This window comes from Lepisma saccharinum, chromosome 13, assembly GCF_977018435.1.
Source record: "Lepisma saccharinum chromosome 13, izLepSacc3.1, whole genome shotgun sequence".
In the NCBI taxonomy this organism is placed as follows: Eukaryota; Metazoa; Arthropoda; class Insecta; order Zygentoma; family Lepismatidae; genus Lepisma; species Lepisma saccharinum.
This window is the reverse complement of record NC_139241.1, coordinates 35,423,688-35,440,035: the sequence shown is the minus strand read 5'-3', so window position 1 is coordinate 35,440,035 and position 16,348 is coordinate 35,423,688. Positions and strand designations below refer to the sequence as shown.

Here is a 16,348-nt window from a genome sequence, read left to right as displayed (position 1 = left end):
ATAAGAGGCAGTACACGATTTTCGCAGATATTTTGCACAGATACAGTCTCTCTCTCTCCATGTGTGCAACATAGCATAAACATAATTCGTGGCACAACTGCCCGTGAGGTTCAATGCCTACCTGTAGACTGCCGGTCTCACACCCAGCAGCGATCATGCAGCAAGTTACGGGGCGACGTGTGGTAAGCACGACGAACACCATACCGTTGTAAGTTTCCATGACCGAGTTACGCTACTCATTCGTAGCTCCTCAATTTCCTCACAATGGTGTGTTGCCAGCGGTACCATATATACTGGCCGAAATCTCAGGAGAAAAGTTGTTACGTTTTCACCCAGAAGACTCGAACCAGCGCGCCTCCCGTAGCCCCAGCCCAAAGCCTGACGCCTCGCACTGCGAAGGTGCGCAGTCATTTTTTAGCCAAGCACCCCCAACACCCCGCTAACACCCCCTCAAAATTTCCTCAACACCCCCTAAACATTTTGACAAAGGCCCAATTTATGGTCATTTTGGCTCTAGATATACCCTAACAGCCCCATAACACGAACTTACACCTCGCAAATGAAAAATTCTGGATGATGCTGCGGGCCCATATGTGTGTGCATCATGTGGGTTTAATCTGAGAGAAATGCCAAGAAGAAGAACGTAAAATGCTATCATAAATTTTCTTTATTTCACCTTGACTCACCAGCGAACGACCCTCTCCTTAGTTAGGGGTAGCTCACGCCACGCCACACCTGGGTATATGGAGTGTTTTTGCCACATGATTACGCTCATGAATCTTCAAGGCGTACAACATTCAACGTAGCACAAGCATACTTCCCACTCGACAGTAAAAAGTGCATTCGTTCCTCTGCTCGGGTGTATTTGATTTACAAGCCAGGCAAGTTGAGAAGGAGCAACACAAATGCCCCCTTGAGCTCTCCACGTGCCACATGTCCAGTAACAGAGAACGTCAAGTGGTCAACGACCCAGGGGCGTCGAAGGGACATCAGGCAATCACACGAAAACGCCCACGTCCCTCGTCACAGAGCGCACAGGAGAGACCGAATGCAAGGAACAAGGTTTGTAAGTGATCCAAGAGAGCCAAACGTGGAACAAGTCCGTTCGTCCGACCGTCCACATATTAGAAAGTGCATTATAACAGTGTACATTGGGAATTTTTCATACAGCCGTGGTAAAGATCTCCTCTGATAGGGATGTGTGTAGAGGTTTACACACAATTTTGCGCTTGGTGGTGTAAGTTTGTATTTGTGGGGTGTAAGGTAAATTTAGAGCCAAAATGACCATCAACTGGGCAACCGGTATTGGTGGTGTGTGGATAAATCACTGGACGTGGAAGTGGAGCTCCATTCTTTCTCAAACTCTGCCAAAGTGGCGGTGATGTGATCAGCACCGCAATCTGGCTGTCTTCACCATCAAGACACGATTGGTGAGAAGCTGGGTAAGCATCAGAGTTGCTTTTGCAGAAAGTGTCCGCCTTAAATTAATTATTGCTGGAATTGAACCAATTGTGTTCCCGTGATCAGATTGGTAGGCTTTCAATGCAGAAGTACGCTTCAGGACACTGCAATTTTATTGTGTGTAAAAGTGCCTATTTCTGTACGTGCAAAAATGTTTTAAAATGTTCAAACTGTGGAAAGCGTACGTTAGTACTATTTTGCTTAGGTTTCCCCACAGGATTCGGGTAGTACTTGAAGAAAAATCACCATCCACAAATAACTACTAGAACTTACTACTACTACTACTACTACTTCTACTATATTAAAGAGCTTTAGCCCCTTGACGTCTAGAAAGCCTCGCGCATCTCGGGAGGAAGCTCGTCCGTCCGTGCTTTTTGCCTCATAGTCCCACCGCTGTGACGAGCGCATTGAACGGTCGACCCACAATTTCGATTTCGAAGGTTTGAATTGATTAATTGATTGATTTTGGTTTACTTTTTTTTCTGCCAATTTTTGGCTAACCGAGAAGATTGATTAAGGGCCCATACCCAATTCGAATCCGGGACCCCTATCATGCTGTGCTAACCACTCAGCCACGGAGGTTGGCGCGACAGTACGACTTTTTACTCCGGTCCTGTGCCCCGTCAGCAATTGATTCTAATCGTTATGCATCCTCATACAAATACAATTGCACCCCTTTCATTTAATTGGGTTAGGTCTTTCAAAGCAAGGTATAACAGATGTTTATTGAAATATGCTCTAGTCGCTTCGGAAATTAAGAGGATTTTTCTTAGTATGTTGTGTGTGTTTAAATTAATGACTGCAGAGTAATTATTGATATACGTTACAAATAATGCCAGTTTTTTATATACAGGGTGAGTCAAAAGTCAGAATACGTAGGGATTTATAGTGTATCTTCAATGGATGCACCTTAACATCAATGCATTTGTGCAGGAAATTTTTCTAGTTCTCTAGAACGTTTTGCAGAACGTCTGCACATTACACAACGCGCTCCTTCTTTGCTGGATGTTGTGAATTTTAACTGAGTAGACGAGCGCTTTTAAATGACCCCAAAGGACAAAATCCATTGGTCTGGAGACCGCGGTGGCCACTCAACGGGACCACGGCGACCGATCCATGCAACAGGAAATTGGACAGGACATTCAACCATTCAAGGACAATTAAGGAGACAAGGAAAACTTACTATGCAACCTAACTTTTGACTCACCCTGTAGATTAGATTTTCCTTTTTATGTAGCGAAGCCAAAATGACAAATGTCATGGAATTACAATATTGGTAAATATAAATTTCATGTTACATATAGTTCGATATCTTTGAAATGATCTAGTCTGATCTCTCCAATTGATGCATTTTCAGTGCATCACACGGGACATCGGCTGATAAAAGTGCCCTTTTATGCATTTCCCTGTGTATTTTGACACACCAATATAGTGCATTATTTGCAGTTTATGCACGTTAATGTGTTATTGGAGTGAACATAGAATAGAATTGAAAAAGTTATTTTATTTACTTCAGAGCGAGGTTCAGACTTAGGCTGCTCTAACATCCAACTCTGACATACATGTGTCAATTGACACATTTTAGGTCCTGCTTATATTGTGGTAATTTAAATTGCATTCCTCAGGCTGTTGAAATGGGGTTTATCCATATCCATCTGAGGAAAGGAGATTTAAAGTCGATTTTAGGAGGTCGGAAAGATAAATTTTGCTCCAAAACGGACACAAATTTGACCTTTGTCAGAATTTTTATGGAAATGTTATGGGGGAGTGGAAGTTAGGGTGAGAAGGTGTTGAGGTGTGTGGAAAAATCACTGTATGAACTGTACCATAACTATTGTCATTTACATTATCAATTTGTCACGAATATGAACTTTTGAAGGATATTAACATATTATAATTTCAATACTTCAAAGTAACTTATTTCAGAAATTAAATTACCTTTAGTAATTACTTTTCTGTTAGGAGCCTAATAAATATCATAGAAATGACTGAAGGGAATGAATGAAGAAAATATAATACACTTAGCCTACATATTTTTTTTAAAAAATCGCTTTTTTTACATATTTATGTACATATTTCCTATGTTTCCGGTACATAAAAAACAGCCTCAACTATAACTCTTCTATTATGTTAGAACAGACAATTTTTAAAATTTTCTGTATTAAAAATGAATAAATATACTATAAATATATGATACACTTTCAGGGCCGGACTGGCCCACCGGGACACCGGGTAAAATCCCAGTGCGTCCTCCCAGTACCGCTCCGAAAACACACATTTGGCGCCTTTACACTACCAACTGCTCACAATCGGCGCATTGTTGATGAAAATTGCCACCGCCCCCTTGGCAGTCCCATTCCGGCACTGGCTTTCTGTTAATAAAAATAAAATGGATGAATGGCTTTTTTTATTTGTCAAAACATTGGAAAGGAATTTATTATGGAAACCTTTCTCCAAATTTGCCTGGTTATTTGGGTAGCTTTTGGTGTCCCGAAGGCCTGATTACAGCACTTTTTTACCATCGAAAAGACACATATCGTTGTGGATAGAACCCCACTTTAAAGAACTGTCTCATGTGCTCAAAGCGGATATTACATAAACTTCACCAATGACTGTGATCTTAGTGACTGCTACTACATCTAGTGGTTTGTCCAGAATTTCCAATCTGGCAATGAAATTTTTAAAGGGATGTGAATATAAATTCATCTCCGAAGTTACAGTGTTGGTCAATACACATAAAATAATTCTGCCTTGAAATATTAGTGATAGCATGGGAGTTTGTGACTACACATTAATATGGGCTTGGTTTCGTTTAAGAAAAGCGATCAGCCAGTTTGAAACAGTATGATGCAGTGGCTGCGATTGGGGGGGGGGGCAGTTGTCCCCCACTTTTCGCCACTTTTGCCCCCACGCTATGCTAAATCTTATATACAAAGGGAATTGTACTGTTTTGGGACTCAATCGCCGCCACTGGGTATTCGCATAACTTCAAATGCCTCGCATCTGTTAGACCGTCTCGATTGATCCATATTTTTGTGCATCACATGAAATGGCAGCTAATAAAAGTAGCTATTAATGCATTTTTCTGTTTACTTTGATGCATAAAAAGTGCATTAGGCACTTATTGTGTTACCAGAGTTAACATACATGTCTGTTAGTGGACACATTTTGGGTTGTGTCTGTATTGTTAAGCATTTCTGTTATTTCGTATTTACTTATTTGTGTTACTCATTTGTTCATTCTCCTTTCCAGGTTCCTGTCTAGGCGCATTTTCATGGAAACAAGTGGTACGTATGCCATTATTTTTGTACTAAGTATACTAACTTATTTGCTTGTACTTCTCCAGTAACTATAGAAATAGGCATGACCAGATTTTGAAGTTTATTTCATGGATGATTGTCCAACGTGTGGTCCACCCTGTCAAAATGTAATGAGCAAATTTTAGAAAAACATTAAATGAGTTTGTATAGATATTGATGAATGAAAATTTTGTTTTGAGAATTTGACCTAACCTTTTGACAGTCATCCAGTGACCCACCCGTACCAGGAAATTTAAGCTAAATTTGCCTACATCTGTAGCAGTGTGGTTATCACAGCGCGCTGGGCTCCCGGGTTGGTTTCGAATCCATGGATATTTGTGTTCGTCTCTCCTGAAGTCTTGAATGAAAAAGTAGAAAAATTGACTTAAATGATATGTGAGATGGGGAAGACTGCCGCTTAGGAGTTTTCCTTTAGAAGAAAAAAAAGAGAGTGGTTAGCTTAGTTTGCATTGTCATGAATCAGTACGACACTGGCTGACAGGATTCCACGCAGTTTCTTCTGGATTGCTCGACGAAGTTTTCTTAGGGTCTCACAGTAGGAAGCCGAGTTAATTGTTGTTCCTTGCGGCAAAAAGTCAACTAACAAAACACCCTGCCTGTCCCAAAACACAGTTGCCATTATCTTGCGCTTTGAAAGTATCTGTTTTGCTTTCACTTTGACCGGCTATGATGTATTGACCATCCTGCCCGACCCTGTGGCCGAGTGGTTATCACATCGCGCTGCGTCGCCAAGGGTACCGGGTTCGAATCCCGGTCGGGCTTGGTTGTTTGTGAATGTCCATTCATCAATTTCATCATTTCATCACTCATCCCCATCTTCGCAAATTAGCCAAGAGGCACAAAACGCGAAGTAAAATAAACTAAATCAAATCAAATGTATTGACCATCCGCCATACAGTCAATACCTTGCGCCTAGCGACTACCACCGCTTCCGCCATCTGAAGACCTTCCTGGGCGGCAAGCGTTTAGACACTGATGAAGAAGTGAAAACGACCGCGAGTAACTGGCTATCATCACAGGCGGCAAAGTTCTATGAGGAGGGTATCCAAAGCCTCGTAGTACCTTACCATAAATGTTTAAACTGGCAAGGAAATTATGTAGAAAAATAGAGAAGTGTATTTAAATTCAGAAAATAAATGTTTTTTGAAAAGCATTTACTTACTTCGTTTTTATTGCAAAACGTACCTTACTTAAAAATAACCCTCGTATAACGGAGAACTAAAATATTCTTACTTGGGTTAAAAGTTGAGGCTGTAAAGTGGCACTCAGCACACAGGACAATATATACACACACACAGCTCTACAGAGGATTATCCTGGCCGTAGGTCCAGACGACAGGGCTTCGTTGTTCTGCAAAATGCAGTCCAGGGTGTACGTACACTTGGAAGTGAGGTTGACAATTGGGTGTACTACGTGAAAGGGTCATACCTTACACCCAGGCACGTATCTAGAAATATGTTTCGGGGGGAGTCCGAAACAAATGTCTCAGGAATAATAATAATAATGTTTACATTAAAATAATTATAAATCAAATTAATACTAATTACAATATAAAAATTAATACTATATTATTATTACACGTTTAGGTAAAAAGACTGTATAAGAATAGAGATATAAGAGTGCATATTCATTACGTAACTTACCTGTAGTTAAGATCGGAATAATGTACATAAAAACAAGTGCCCTGGCAAATGAAATTAATGTCAAATAGATGAATAATTGACTATTTATCGAATAACAAAAATGATGTTACATGTAGTTGGAGAAAAGTAAGTTTCTGATTAATATTTTATTCATATTGAGTAGTAGTGTATAAATCTTCTTTGCAATGTCATTCAAAGCCGTGTGATCCCAATATAATCCTTGCCTTGTAAAAAGTTCAGAGGAAATTAATAACCATCGATTATGCAACAAATTCTAATATTTTAATTACTTATTTTTAGTACTTGGTGAGTCATTCGGGGGGTCCGGACCCCTGGAACCCCTTATATAAGTAGGCCTCTCCGATGGCGCAGTGGTAGCGTCGTCGCCTAGTAATCAAGGGGTCCCGGGTTCGGTACCCGGTGGAGGCACATTGTGGTTCGGATTCCACTTTAAACTGTAGGTCCAGTCCCGATTAGCCTTACTGTGCAAAAAGTGGACTTAAAACACCAACTCAAACCAAACCAAACCCTTATATAAGTCCTTCCTGTCCTTCAAAGCCTTATGATCCCAATATAATCCTTGTCTTCCAATATGTTCAGAGGAAATTACAACAAATGCTAAACGAGAATATTTTCATTAATTAATTTTCGTACTTAATAAGTCTTTCGGGTAGGGAAGGGGGGCCGGACTCTAAAAATAAGTCCTCCGTGCCCTTCTGAGCCCTATGATTCCAAAATAATCCTTATATTCCAATAAGTGCAGAGGAAATTATACAACGGCTAAACGAATATATTTTTCATTATTTAAGTTTTGTTCTTGATAAATCTTTCGGGGGGGTCCGGACCCCCTGGACCCCTAAATACGTTCTTGTTTACACCCCTAAATGGCCCACACGTTGGGCAATTTGGCTCTAATTTTATCCGTACACTCCCTAAATAAAAACTTACCCCTTCCCTCGATTGGAAACTATGACACCCTTATACCACTACGTTGGCTTACATCTCGGTCTTGTGCAGAACATTCCAGCGTCCTGAAAAAAAACGCCTGGCAACATTGAGAAAAAGGGTTCAGTATACCTGCTCAGGTGGGATAAACACGACCACAATCAACGTAGGGTTTCAAGGAAGACAAGGCAATGTCTGCAACAACATTTTTTTTTACGAGGCATAATATTGGTGCTGGAGAAGATTCCTGCCGGGGGTTTGTGGGTCAGGTTCCCGACCTTGCTTTGACCTCTGCGATACCTCCGTAGGATACGATAAGAATCTTTCTGTAGCGGTTCGGTGAGTTTTTTTTTGTCCGCGCCAGGCCAGATCTCTTCCACGCGCATCACTGGAAGAGGTACAAGGAAGTGTTGCCAGAGGGAATAAATGTTACTGAGTTTAGGAATCTTTCTGAATGTTCCTTTGTACAGTTTTCGGGAAAAGGCACATAATTCACAAACTGTTGCTTTCATCTAAGCCATACTGAATTAAGGAAAATATTATCACTATAATATAATATTGTGCATGTGTAAAATCCTAAACAGTGATGATCCAATATATATAATATGTGTGTAATGTTTGCTATTCAAACATTAAACACGTAAAACTGTCTGCTCTAAGTGCTTTTTCTAAGCAGCTTAATGTTAGATTTATTTTAGATTGGATGGATTGACTATCGCGATTTGTTTTAGAGTATCATTTTCTTTCTATTTCGGCCATTCCACGATGCTTTTCTGTTCTTTGGGTAAGTCGCAACGATGATGTTGAACAGTGGCACCAACTTATATGGGCCTGTGAGTTTGAATTTGAATTTGATTTTAAAATTGTGGGAGCGTCAGCACTTAGGCTATTTTGCTCCCGTCACATTATACGGGGGCCAGCCCCTTATCATTACAAAGAACAACTCTAACGTTGCGTAATTAAAAATCTTAAAATGTTCTGACTTCTGTTAAAAGCTGAGGCTGTAAAGAGGCACTCAGCACACATAAGGACAACAGGACAATACAAACAAAATTATACTGGCCATGGGGCCAGTCGCGAGAGCCTCGTTAGTCTTCAGTCCAGGGTGCACTAACGTGGAAGTGAGGTTGACATTTGGGTGTACTACGTATAAGGTCACCCCTTACACCCCATGGGCCTGTGAGGTCCACCCAATAATTTGCTTGTTTATTTTAGAATTAAGTCCCTTCGCTTAAGAAACAAAGATTTTATGACAAATAAAACTTTATTACTGACTAAGTTTTATCATAATGTTTCAATACATTTGTTACATCTTCAATATGATACTTCTCAGTGTCCTATATCATTTGCACTATTCGTGCTCCCATAGTTATTAGGAAAGTAAAGCAGGAAAAGGGCTTATAACCAAAATGAGGATCAGTACGTACTGAGAACTCTCAAAATAGACAGACAAGAAAACAACGAAAGATACAAATAGACAATAAAAGCTACGAATATCGACAGATTTTTCATTATTTTCCAGGATTAAGCACTTATAACTAAAATGGGCGAAAACAGCCACCATATAATTCATGTGTTCCTTTCAGAAATGTCTTGAAACTGATTTTTAACGCAAAAGCCTACATTTTCTGGCCCAGGGAACAGAAATAAATTTTAGGGCACATACTCAGCCTACTTATTTATTTTAGGGTGACCAGATATTTGTTGACCAAAAAGAGTATAGTCTATAGGTTGAAGGTGCGCATGCATTTTGCTCTTTCACGGGGTCCGCAAAAATCCCGCGCGACTTCTTGACAGTCTAATTATCCTGGAAATTATGCAAAATTAAAACTTCCTTTTTATTTTACATTAATTTTACACAAAAAACTATATTTTGTGACTACATAATATCTATTTTGATATTCTGATGCAATTCTTGAATATTCTAAACCAAATTTCTTGGTATGTTAATGCATATAATTGGAGGAGAATATTTATACACCAATATTGACCAATATTTTAAACAAATTTTAATTATTGCAATTTTCATGTATCGGTATCGGTATCGGTGGGAATCTGTAAGAGTATCGGCATCGGTATCGGTATCGGCTCAGTCCTAATCATTATCATTAAATTCCAATGAATTTGAAATATGTTTTGCTTGTTGATGGAATATGAAAAATGACATTTGAAATTGGTCACAGGAAATTTTTGAGTCAAGGAGTAAATACTTGACGTTTTCCGTTCTGTGGATTTTAAGGTAATTTTACGCGTAAAATAATGAATTAAATTAAATAGCAAGGAAAGAGTATTTTTGGGAATTTTTGCAAATTGAAAAGAGTATAGAGTATAGGAACCTCTAAAAGAGTATAATACTCTTAAAAAGAGTATGTCTGGGGTCACCCCATTTATTTTATTTACTCATTTTAGAAAATATTCTAAATATAGCATTAGCCATTTTACATTGGGATGTCCTAACAATAGAAAATGCTGCTGCATAAAATTATAAAACAAATGTTACACTTTAGTCCACCCAATGTTTTACAAAAGTTGGCGCCACTTACGATGAATCATGAAATGAATGATGGAACTTGATTGATTTATTTTGTTATTTAATATGATTATCACAGGAACGTGAGTTAGACATAGGGGGAAAATGAAGTTGTGATTTGGCAACATTGCTCGAGGGACAAGAATGAAAGCACTGGATTTGAGATTGTCGTTGAAGTGGCGGTGAAGGTTTTGAAAAATTTTATGTCTGATCTAATCATTAAATGATGTTTCAGGGAGCGTTTAAATATTTAAAATACCTCTAATTGCTTTATTTCCTGATTTAAATTTAATAATATTTTTACAAAATTTTTTTTTTTAAAAAAATCGTGTAAATTACACTCATATTCTACCATACATTCGTTCTTTGTCTCATGCAAGTCAAAGATATTGCCCTGCTGTAGTCTAAAAGTGGTGAAGTTCTTCCTGTGTCATGTATGGGGCGTGGAGAGGCGTAAGGTTTCCCTACAATCGTAGTCACAGTCTCGGTTATAGTGAATGTGATGTAATTAGCATCATTATCCGACCAGCTTACTCACTTTTACGGCAGCGTCGCTCTCATGTATAACGAGAGTATGAGTGAGCCCTAGAGCAATTTATCTCGGGACAATGAACAATTCTCACCTTGGAATCAAACCTAGGTCTCTCACTGCAGTCGTTTTTCCTCCTCCACGGAATCCCGTTCTCACACGCGTTCATTGGCCGATCCCTCTTGAGTCACCAATTGTTTTCGTTCCCTTGCTGCATAGATTACTGGGAGAGAGTGTAGCTGCGTCCAGGAGTGTTTGATTCTCAGCTGTTTTTTTTTGTAAAACGTGGCCCTGAACGAAACGAGCATGCACAGCAACTTGCGTTCTTATGCCGCCTGCTTCGTGACCTCTCAGCCGCCAGTACTTGCCTTGCCCTTCAGTAGCAACTATCAAATACAACGCTGCAAAAATGACGTTTCATGAGCAGTTAATTGAAGAAGTGAAATAGTATCCATGCTTGTGGTGATAAAAGATGAACAAACTATTCGTGTAATTTCGGAATTAGTCTTTAACTTTGATTTCATCTTCACGTAACTGGTTATCAAATGATGAAATATATGAATCTTGTGTGCGTGTTAGTGTGTGTGAGAGAGAGAGGGTAGAGGGAGGGAGGGAGAGAGGAGTATATGTTGTAGACGTATGTGTGCACGAGATCTCTGATATGCATAAATCTAGTATGTTCTTTTCCTATCCAAAATATGAGTGCAAAATATCAAGATAATGCTCAGAATAGGTCCAATTCTAGTATAGAATATATGCTTATTCACAAAAAAATAAAAACATCCAGATAAAGTCCCTATGACGTGAACCAAGTCTCACTGATATCCGAATCATATCGAAAAGTGATCCATACATCCATAGAATATCCGAATTGTGTCCAAATATGACCCTCAGAATGTCCAAAACATATATTTTCCCTGACGGACATATGGACGGACAGATGGATATCCAAAGGGATGTCTGCTGGATATTTCTCGATAATCTCTACACATCCAAAATTTCGGTAAGAATATCCAGAGATATCCATTAGATGTCTCCTTGATATTTGTGTGCTGTGTAGGAAAGCAAAGTCGGCCTGAAAATATGTTGTCAGCCTTGAAGCCATCTAAACGAAATTAAAGTTTTCTTTATATTGTGAGTTTGTAACCCTGCTTGTCTCCAAAGCATCCGCCATATTGGAGCTGAGAGATAGACGAGGGAGCCCCCACAAGGGTCAATCAGCCATTAGCCCGTCGCAGTGGAGGAGGTGGCCCTCCCTCAGTGCATTGGAATTGGAACGGGTGGATGTAGGCTCCAAGGGTGGAAGCGAAGGGTGGAACGGGTTCGGTGCTCTCATCATTATCCAGACGGAAAGGTCAGGGAGATGTAAATGTCAGGGGGAACTAGTCAGGAGAGCTCCAGGGACATCATCATGGCTCTACCCCATCCACGACTCCAAGTTAAAGTATAGAAAACCATGTGACCACTGGCGTACGCAGAATGGGGGCTGATGGGACTATAGTCTTCTCCGAAATTTTGAGAAAATCAGCATTTTCAAATAAAAGCAGTGAAGAAATCTGGAAAACCAGAGTGATTAATTCAAGCCCCCCTTAAAATGATTGCCATTTTTGAGAGTGGAAAGTTCTAAATATACAAAATATCTTATTGTGCATACCGTCCCTTAGATAGCGGCTATGTACTATCCACCTACACCTATACAATTCCAGTCCCTGCCGAAGAAAAATCCTGACTACGTCAGTGCACGTGACCCCTGAGAAAACACGTGTTAGTTCTAATGATGAATCGATACCATTTCGAACCAATTCCGACACTCTTCCAATTTACACCGATACCGATACTTGAAGATTATAACAATTAAAAGTTGTTCAACATATTGATAAGTGGACGAGTATTCTATTCCATCAACTTTACAGAGTTCTGCTTTAAAATATTCAAAAATTACGTTAGGATATAAAGATAACAATTTACGGCAGAATCAATGTATCAATGTGTATGTAGAATTATGTAGAATTGATGTATCCGTTTACTGTGAATTGAATATATTTCTATATCTCTTACATTTAATGTAAGATTCAATGAATAGGCCTACATTTATTTGCTGGCTTCAAGTTGCTCCCTTTTCCGTTCTATGATTAAATGTCTGTGTCTGAGGCGAATGGATTGGCGCATGCGCAGATCACTTTGTCTCAAGCCTCTCCACGCGAGATCAAATTCCATGGGCCTTCGTTGTTTTGTCGCAAACCGTCGCAACGTGACTCGGGTCAAATGTTTCGTCTGTTGTGCGGCCTCTCATGAGAGACTACTGTTAAACCTTTCCTGAGACGGTTTGCGAAAAGAATGACTCGACGCGTCGCTGCTTGTCTCGCAATCATGTCCTGCGTTCCCAAAATGAATGGCGTTTTAAACACATCGTTGTCAGTTTTCAGTGCTAAGTGTTTGTGTCATCACGAAAGGGATAATAGTACAAATGGTTCTTATCATCTTGGTTATCGGCTCTATGTTGAATGTTATGGCTTTATACCTGCACTATATTCCTACTCGCAATATTTCTGAACAGGTGACATTTGAACAACCAATATAATTTTTCAGAAGCCACGTCTATTTGTTTACACGCGCTACCATCTTACAACCGACAGAACTTCCCCAGTATGCACTCGGTGACTAGAAGTAGGCTGCGACGAATGATGAATAATCTGGAAGAATATTATAAAACATGTGTAAATTAGCATATTTGGACATTTTACATTACGTACATGTTTCAAGCACGCCAAAATTTTTCCATAAAAACAATCAGAGGATAGATTCAGTTATATATTGTAGATGAAATATGTTTAACAACTGCTATTGTAGCTTTGCGATTCAAAATCTCATTAAAGATTTTTTTCGATGCTATTACAACTTATTATATCAGTGGTTCGAAACTCGAACCAGGTGACCTTTCCGGAAGCACTCAAATGTCAATCTGACTTCCACGCATTACACATTGGACTGTATTCTTTCAGGCTAACGAAAGAAATAGACAGAGGGGAAGAACGAACGGAATAGAGAAAGAGAAGAAGAAAGGAGGAATATAAAAATAGAGGAAGAAACACCAAAAGAAAGAAAGAAAGAGATAGAGTAACAAAAGGAAGAACGAGAGAAGAATAAAGATATTGAAATAGAGGAAGACGGGGAGAAGAAAGAAAGAGAGAGATCGATATTTAGAAGGAAAGAAAGAGAAGTATGGGAAGATAGAAATAAAGAGAGAGAAACTAAGGGAAATAGAGATTGATTGATGTGGCTTATTTTACTTCGCAATTCTGTCACTTTTGGCTAATCACGAAGATATGGAGAACACCCATGCCCAGGCCGGGATTCGAACCCAGGACCTCTGTCATCGTACCACACTGTGATAGCCACTCCACCACGGAGATCGGCCATTAGCAGCAGGGTAATCCTTTGTGTGTTGTATGTTGTACATCTGTGAGTCCAGTGTAGCTTTACAAGAAGTTCACGTTCTTAATATTCCTCACAGTCAAAATATTTAATGTTTTCTTAAATATGGAACCTTCAACTCTTCTTCCCATGTCTGTCGGTAGTAAGAAGCGTCGCTGCAAGGACAACAAATTGTTGAAACTCTAACAACCAGACCACTTTTCCCTTCCCTTTGGACTGGCATCAACGCATCACTTGGAATGCACGATGCCCAGTCCGTTGTACGTCACCTGCTATCTCCAAAGTGTCATCTCGACAGAGGGAAGATCAGTAGAACAAAGAACCAAGAGAATAGGGAGGGAAAAAACGGTAAACAAAAGGAGGAATGCCGATTGTCCTGAGGGTCACCGAAAGCGGAAGTCTGTGAAGAGTATAATGATGACGCGGCACACCTTCACCGTTACAAGGTGGCGATCGTTATGCATCTGATAACCTGACCAGACAAGCGGTATCTGATTGATCAAGTGGATATCACGTTTTCCTGGAACCGACGTTTTCACGGTGCAGCATCAGAGGAAGTGCTTCATTCCCTCTAGTAAAACGTCGTTGTTGAATTTTTGGAACTATTCCTCGTCCATTGTAAGAACGAAGTCAACGTAAACAAAAGCACGTGAATTCCCTATTGGCTAATTCTAAATTCAGCTTAATTCATGCGCAGAAAATAAATAAATAGAAAGAGAGAGAGAGACAGAGGCAGAATGAGAGAACAAAGGGCGAAAGAGCAATAAACACAAGAAGAGATGAAAGACAGAGAAACTGAGAATGAGAGAGATAAAAATAGAGGAGTAAACAGCAAAAGAATGTAAGAGATAGAGCAACACGATAAAAAGAAAGAGACAAAAATAAGGAATTACCGCAGAGAGAAAGAAAGAGAGTAGCACAGGAAGGATAAGATAAAGATATAGAAATAGCGCTAGAAAGAGAAGAATATAAAATACAGAAATGGAGAATGAAACGCCGAAAGATGGAAAGAGATAGGAAAACAGAGAGAAAATATAATTATAGGAATAAAGGAAGAAACGCCGAAAGTAAAAAGAACAGACATGGAGAAAGCAAGAGAGAAAGGGATTGAAAAGGAAATAGAAAGATGCATGGAAAGATAGAAGGAAACTAAGAGAAGTAGACAAAGAGACCTCTGGTGACAGAATGAAACTGAAGATCAGAGCGCAATGAAATTAAAATGAATTAAACTGCACCACAATATCCAAGTCTCGGGGTTTTTATACTTGTGGTCTTAATCTCGAACTCGTTTGATATCATCAGAATTACGTAACATTTCAAAGAAATACGTCAACAATAAACAACAGATAAGAACGACGTATCATTGGAATGAATGTAACATTTATTTAGTTTTTAATAAACTTCTGTTAAACGAGATAAATTTTATTAAACATACTTCCATTAATCGGTTACATGCTGGCGAATATTATGTCTTTTGAACTGTGAGTATTCCTTCATCAGAACAATACCAAACACAGATCTACTTGTTTGTCATACATTTCCTTAAACGTTTTTAGAAATGTTACGCAACTGTACGAGAGCGTACCATACTTTACGTCGCTCTTTTTTCAATTTTGGCTAATCACAACGATGATGGATGGATGTTGATCACATGAAATAGATGAGGGGACAATAACAAAAACAAAATGACAGACCACTCCCACAGAGGATTATACTTCTGTCTATGGGCACAAGCGCCAGTCTCAACTTGCAAAAGTGCCTCCCCGATGGCGCAATGGTAGTGTCGGTTCGATACCCGGTGGTTCGGATCCCACTTTAAACTGTAGGTCCAGTCCCGATTAGCCTTACTGTGCATAAAGTGGACTTAAAACTCCAACTCAATCAATCAAAAATCGTTTAGCTTTACTGTGCATCAAGTGGACTTAAAATACCAACTCGACCTGCAAAAATGCAGCATTTACTCACTACATGGAAGAGAGGTTGACATGTTCAGTATTTGCCTTCCTGAAAGGTCACTTCTAACACCCCGAGAACGATATAAGACGAGACTCTCCCATGTCTAATCTCGATGCCAGTAATTTTATGTGGGAGATTAAATTTCTCAGAAATGTCAAAAGATGGCGCACTTCTAAAAGTAATTGAAAAATTTGACACAACCAGATTGCTTAAACTGCTGAAACTAGAGAAGCAGCTAAGTAATATTATACTTTTATTTTGACTTGACGGTTATATAAATATGCCTTAAGGCTTTGGGCAGTTGTTATCCACTTCCAAACTATTACTATGTCTCCGCATACAAGCCAAAGACATTTATAGATTTGTGGGCGAGCAAATTCAAACTCGTACTCAAGACACATTTGGTGGAGTGCAAATTTTAGTAGCTTTTTCCCCCTTAGAATTTATATAATTCAAGATGTTTATATTTTTCTGAAATATATGTAAAAAATATTTACACCTTGGCACCATCCTGCAATATGCGGGATGA

At 39.3% G+C, this 16,348-nt stretch overlaps 1 protein-coding gene across 1 annotated transcript in view; it reads left to right on the top strand.

Annotated features, from left to right (window-relative positions):
- Nucleotides 1-16,348, top strand: part of LOC145997234 (tetraspanin-9-like) — a 199,237-nt gene that overhangs the window by 79,345 nt on the left and 103,544 nt on the right. The window contains exon 2 of the mRNA XM_083134048.1: nt 4,714-4,748. The gene's annotated coding sequence lies outside the window, so the exon portion shown is untranslated. The remainder of the gene's footprint in view (nt 1-4,713; nt 4,749-16,348) is intronic.